The sequence below is a fragment of the Symphalangus syndactylus genome, chromosome 5 (genome assembly GCF_028878055.3).
Source record: "Symphalangus syndactylus isolate Jambi chromosome 5, NHGRI_mSymSyn1-v2.1_pri, whole genome shotgun sequence".
NCBI lineage: Eukaryota > Metazoa > Chordata > Mammalia > Primates > Hylobatidae > Symphalangus > Symphalangus syndactylus.
Genome location: NC_072427.2, coordinates 143,235,139 through 143,241,138, shown reverse-complemented (window position 1 = coordinate 143,241,138; position 6,000 = coordinate 143,235,139). Strand labels below are relative to the sequence as shown.

At 49.2% G+C, this 6,000-nt stretch overlaps 1 protein-coding gene across 1 annotated transcript in view; it reads left to right on the top strand.

The window, feature by feature from the left end:
* The first annotated feature begins 3,297 nt into the window (after positions 1-3,297).
* GPRC5A (G protein-coupled receptor class C group 5 member A) overlaps positions 3,298-6,000 on the top strand; it is a 31,576-nt gene continuing 28,873 nt past the window's right edge. The window contains exon 1 of the mRNA XM_055280585.2: positions 3,298-3,338. The gene's annotated coding sequence lies outside the window, so the exon portion shown is untranslated. The remainder of the gene's footprint in view (positions 3,339-6,000) is intronic.

The following is a 6,000-nucleotide window of genomic DNA, read 5'->3' as shown; positions in this document are numbered from 1 at the left end:
GATGAGGCGGGTGGATCACTTGAGGTCAGGAGTTTGAGACCAGCCTGGGAAACATGGTGAAACCCCATCTCTACAAAAATACAAAATATAGCCAGGTGTGGTGTGTGTGCCTGTAGTCCCAACTATTCAAAGGGCTGAGGTGGGAGGATCGTTTGAGCCTGGGAGGTCGAGTTTGCAGTGAGCTGAGATCATGCCACTGCACTCCAGCCTAGACAACAGAGTGAGACCCTGCCTCAAAACCAAACCAAACTGCTTCTTATGCCTGGAAAGAACACCAAATAATTTTCATATTAGAACGTTCTCCTGAAATGCTTCCCGTAGCCTGTTCTGTCATCCTTCAGCTTCCTTAGAATTAATTTTACTCTTAGTGCTCTTAGTGATTATTTTATTTTATTATTTTATTTTATTGAGATGGAGTCTTGCCCTGTTGCCCAGGCTGGAGTGCAGTGGTGTGATCTCGGCTCACTGCAACCTCTGCCTCCCGGGTTCAAGCGATTCTCCTGCCTCAGCCTCCTGATTAGCTGGGACTACAGGTGCACCACACCATGCCCGGCTAATTTTTGTATTTTTGTAGAGACAGGGTTTCGGCATGTTGCCCAGGCTGACCTCAGGTGATCCACCTGCCTCGGCCTCCGAAAGTGCTGGGATTACAGGCATGAGCCACCACACCCGGCCTTAGTGATAAATTTTTTAGTATTATATATCAACCTCTTTAATAGACCTTTTCTGAAAAAAATCAACTTTATTAATGAATAATTTATATGTAATAAAATTCACCCACTTTGAGGATAGTTTGAGTTTTGACAAATGCATACAGCTGTGTAACAACCACCACAATAATGATGCAGAATACTTCCATCACCCTGACAAGGTTCCTTTGTGTCACTTTTGCAGGAAATTCTTAGCCCCTGCCCCAGCTGTAGACAACCACTGGTTGAGCTTCTGTCATCACAGATTAATTTTTCCTATTCTTGAATTTCATATAAGCAGAAGCATACAGTGTGCCATCTTTTATTCTCCCACTCAGCATAGAAGATCCATGCTTTGATTCTCCTGCTCCAGCATAAGAGTTTTTGAGATCCTTGTTGTATCAGTAGTTCATTCCTTTTTATTGCTAAGTAGAATTAATAGGCCCTTCTTTAAATGGAAAATACTCCCAGAAGGGGTCATAGGCAATCCTTTCAGCCCTTTAACACTCTAGTATGAATGAATTTTTTGGTTGAGCAACCTATGAAAGCACAGGAGGCCGGGCGCAGTGGCTCAATGCCTGTAATCCTAGCACTTTGGGAGACAGAGGTGGGCGGATTGCCTAAGCTCAGGAGTTCGAGACCAGCTTGGGCAATACAGTGAAACCCCATCTCTACTAAAATACAAAAAAATTAGCTGGGCGTGGTGGCGTACGCCTGTAGTCCCAGCTACTCGGGAGGCTGAGGCAGGAGGTTTGTTTGAACCAGGGAGGTGGAGGTTGCAGTGAACCAAGGTCGTGCCACTGCACTCCAGCCTGGGTGACAGAGTGAGAAAAAAAAAAAAAAAGCATAGGAGTGTTTGTGGAGGAAGAAGTGAGGACGAGGCCTGACCAAGGGGAGAGGCTGGAAGGCAGTTTTGCCAGCTCCACTGCCTGTCTTTATGTGCCGATTCACGAAGCTATCTTCCTTCTTGCCTTTGGTGCCAGAAATCCAAGAGCGGATGAGTAAATGTTATTGAAAATCTCCTGAGTGCTAGATGTAAATTACATTTGATGCTCACCACAACCCTGTGAATTCATTGTGGTGAGTGCCCTTTCCTTAGATGCAGAAAAAGACCATCATGATGTTGAGTAGGGTTCAAGCCAGTTCTTCCTAACTCTAAGGTTCAAGTTCACTTCCAAGTACTGCCTCTAGGTCAGGCAAAGGCTTTTAAGCAGCAAGAACCAGAAGAACAGACTGATTTATGAGGCTTGATAAAAAATGAGGCTGAGGTATGAGCCTTCCTAGCCACTGGCTCCCCTCCCTGCCCTGAGACAGCCTTGAGAGAGGGTGAGAGAAGTCAGGGGAGATTCACAGAGTGGGAAGGAGAATCCCACAACTGCATTGGGTTTCATGTCACTGAACCAGTCTGGGTACTTAATGGGATTCTCTAACCCAGCCTTGGGGTTACTGGTAGCACCTCTCTGGTTTCAGCGTGGGGGCTTTGGTTTATGAATTTCCTTGGAGCTAAGACCCTGGGAATGAGTGCAATCTTAAAGCCCGTCCCAGAAAAGGTGGGGAAGTGTGAGCTGTGACCACGGCGTTTTTAAAATAGCCTGATTACAATGAGAGGCCCCCTGAGAGGCAGCGCTGGGGCTGGCCAGCCTGCTGACCACAAGCGTTCCCTACAGACTGCATTCCGGGGCTTCAGGTGTCATCTCTCACTCAGCAGGCACATGTTTGCCTTCTGCACATGCCACTCCTGTCCCCATTCCACCTGGGGACGGTGGGTGGCGGGGGGCGGCGCGGCGGGGAGGGGATGTGGGGGATGAAACCAAGGCATTGGAGATGAAGCCCTAGAGACTCCTGCTGTGCTAGGTGGACTCTTTTTAGCATGTCACATGCTGGCATATGCAAAAATTTCAAAGGTGTACATTTCAAAGGTGTATTGTTGCCGTAACAAAGTACAAAAAACAGTGCAGCTTAAAACAGCAAAAACACGTATTGCCTCATAGTTCTGGAGGCTGCAAGTCCAAGATCAGGGTGTAGGCAGGGTAGGTTCCTTCTGGAGGCTCTGAAGGAGAAGCATCCCACGCCTTCAGTCTTGGGTTCCTTGGCTTGTGGCAGCATCACTCCAGGCTCTACCTCTGTCTTCCCAAGGCCTTCTCTGTGTGTCTATCTCCTCTGTGTCTCTGTATCTCTCTTCCTATAAAGACACCAGTTATTGGATTTAGGGCCACAGGAATAGCTCTTCCTCTCACACATGGCATTATGACCATCCCTACTTCATGCCTTCAGTGCCCTTCTGCTTCTAAGATGAGTCTGGGACTCTAGACTCAAGCTGGCCACTGGACACTGGCCAGCTACCTCTCCCCTTGCCCACACGTTGCGCTCATACTTTCTTTCTTTTTTTTCTTAGAGTCTCGCTCTGTTGCCCAGCCTGGAGTGCAGTGGCACCATTATAGCTCACTGCAGCCTCGACCTCCTGGGCTCAAGTGATCCTCTTACCTTGGCCTCCTGAGTAGTTGGGATTACAGGCATATGCCACCAGGCCTGGCTAATTTTTTTTTTTTTTTTTTTTTTTTGTAGTGAGGAGGGTCTCACTATGTTGCCTAGGCTGGTCTTGAACTCCTGGACTCAAGAAATCTTCTGCCTCAAAGTCTGGGATTACAGGTATGAGCCACTGTGCCCGGTCTGTGCTCACACTTTCTTAACAGGCAGGGCTGACACATGCCTCTGTGCTTCTATGCATTCTGCCCCCTCTGCCTGAAATGCCTTTCCTGATCATTACCCCTCTTCTCTTCTCCATCTGAAAAGACTTAACTCATCCTTTAAGCCTCCCCTCCTCAGTAGTGGCTACTCTGAATTCTGGGGTGAGTATTGACTGCAGCTTTTTGTGCCTGACCGTGGTCCCTGTGCATTTTTCTGGTGTGACGCCTAACACAATGCATTTTTTTTTTTTTTTTTTTGAGACGTAGTCTCGCTCTGTCACCCAGGCTGGAGTGCAGTAGCACGATCTCGGCTCACTGCAAGCTCCACCTCCCGGGTTCACACCATTCTCCTGCCTCAGCCTCCTGAGTAGTAGCTGGGACTACAAGCACCCGCAACCATGCCTGGCTAATTTTTTGTATTTTTAGTAGAGACAGGGTTTCACCGTGTTAGCCAGGATGGTCTCGATCTCCTGACCTCGTAATCCGCCCACCTCGGCCTCCCAAAGTGCTGGGATTACAGGCGTGAACCACTGTGCCCGGCCCGCAATGCATTGTTTTTGTTTGATTACTGCCCATCTCTCCACCAGACTGAGCTTCTTCTTCTTCTTCTTTTTTTTTTTTTTTTGAGATGGCGTTTCACTCTTATTGCCCAGGCTGGAGTGCAATGGCATGATCTTGGCTCACTGCAACCTCTGTCTCCTAGGTTCAAGTGATCCTCCTGCCTCAGCCTCCTGAGTAGCTGGGATTACAGGCATGCGCCACCACGCCTAGCTAATTTTTTTGTATTTTTAGTAGAGACGGCGTTTCACTATGTTGGTCAGGCTGGTTTTGAACTCCTGACCTCAGGTGATCCACCTGCCTCTGCCTCCCAAAGTGCTGGGATTACAGGTGTGAGCCACCGTGCCCGGCCCAGACTGAGCTTCTTAAAGGCAGCTTTCTTTTGATTCTCCTGCATAGTTACATAGAAGACCATTTATAGTTGCTAAATGACTCACTCAATAAACGGACATTCCCTTCAGAGGATAAAGATCGAGTACGGTCTTTCTCCTACTTCTGTTATATTCCCTACAATGCATGGTGCTTAGGTGGCTCTCAAATGCTTCCATTGATTGAATGGAAGAACCACTATTAGCAGGAACCTGGCAGGAGCTGTGGTTCACTGACACTAGCAGCTCCAATAAAGTAATAACCTAAGGAAACAGAATTCCCCTCTGTCTTCCTCCTACCAACTCAGGTACTTCTTATATGAGATTTAATTGAGGTCAAGGAGGGGAACAAGTAGCACCTTCCATCCTGCCAGTAAAAAAGCAAAGGGAGAGAAAGGGCAAGCCCCAGGCCTGAGGTTCTGCAGCCGGGAATTCCAAGGCAGCATTAGGAAGGGTGTCAGGATCAGGACACTGGCAGAGCCGTCTGTGTTCTTGCTTCATTCCTGCAATCAAGAGTGGGGATCATGGTGGTGATGGTTGGTGGGCATCAGAAGGGAAGGGGCCAGCAGGGGCTGAGTTCTGGGACTTCCTGAATGAGGCAGACCCAGGCCCATGATCTTGGGCCATAGGCCCGCCCCCTAACCCCTGCCCACATTTTGCTGGCCTTGCAGCTGAATGAAGGTCCTCTATAGCATCAGACCAGCCTCTCTTTTTGGGGGAACAAGGCACCCTTATTGTGGGGCTCTCTCTTCTCCTCTCCTCATTTCCAGTCTGGTGAGCTTTCTTCTGTGTTGCTCAACACAGCTACCTGTCACTTTCAACCGGGTGACACTCTAAGGATGATAACTAGAGTTGGGAGTGAAACATGGGTCTCCAGACCCCCATCCTACTGTTTCTTTCATTTATTCCCAAGAACCCTCAACCTTCATCTCCAGACCATTTTAACAGGGTGAGAGACCTAGGAAGTGACGGATTCCATCTACTGGTCCTGTCCTTCTTCTCCTCTGGGGCATCTCAAAATCACTCAGATACCCCAGAATCACTCAGCTATTCCACCTGCCCTAGTCCTCCCTGTCTTCTTCCAGAGAGCCAGCCCCCGGGGACACAGGTGCAGGGCCGGGACTAGGAGAGGCAAGCAAGGGGCCTAGAGCTCAGGATTTAAAGGGGCACTCACTCTTAAAGTTGTGGAGCACCTCCTTGAAATCTGTGCTCTGGGTGCCTCATCGGCCTCATCTAGTCCTGGCTTTGTGCAGGCAGGTGTCTCCATAAAGGGATGGGAGGAGAACAAGAGGTTAAGAGGAGAGAAGAAAAGAGAGTACTAAGAGGACAAGGTGGGACATCTAAAGTCAATGGCACAGGCCGGGCGCGGTGGCTCACGCTTGTAATCCCAGCACTTTGGGAGGCCGAGGCGGGCGGATCACGAGGTCAGGAGATCGAGACCATCCTGGCTAACACGGTGAAACCCCGTCTCTACTAAAAATACAAAAAATTAGCCGGGCGTGGTGGCGGGCGCCTGTAGTCCCAGCTACTCGGAGAGGCTGAGGCAGGAGAATGGCGTGAACCCAGGAGGCGGAGCTTGCAGCGAGCCGAGATTGCGCCACTGCACTCCAGCCTGGGTGAGAGAGCCAGACTCCATCTCAAAAAAAAAAAAAAAAAAAAAAAGTCAATGGCACTACTCAGGAGGCTGAGGCAGGAGGA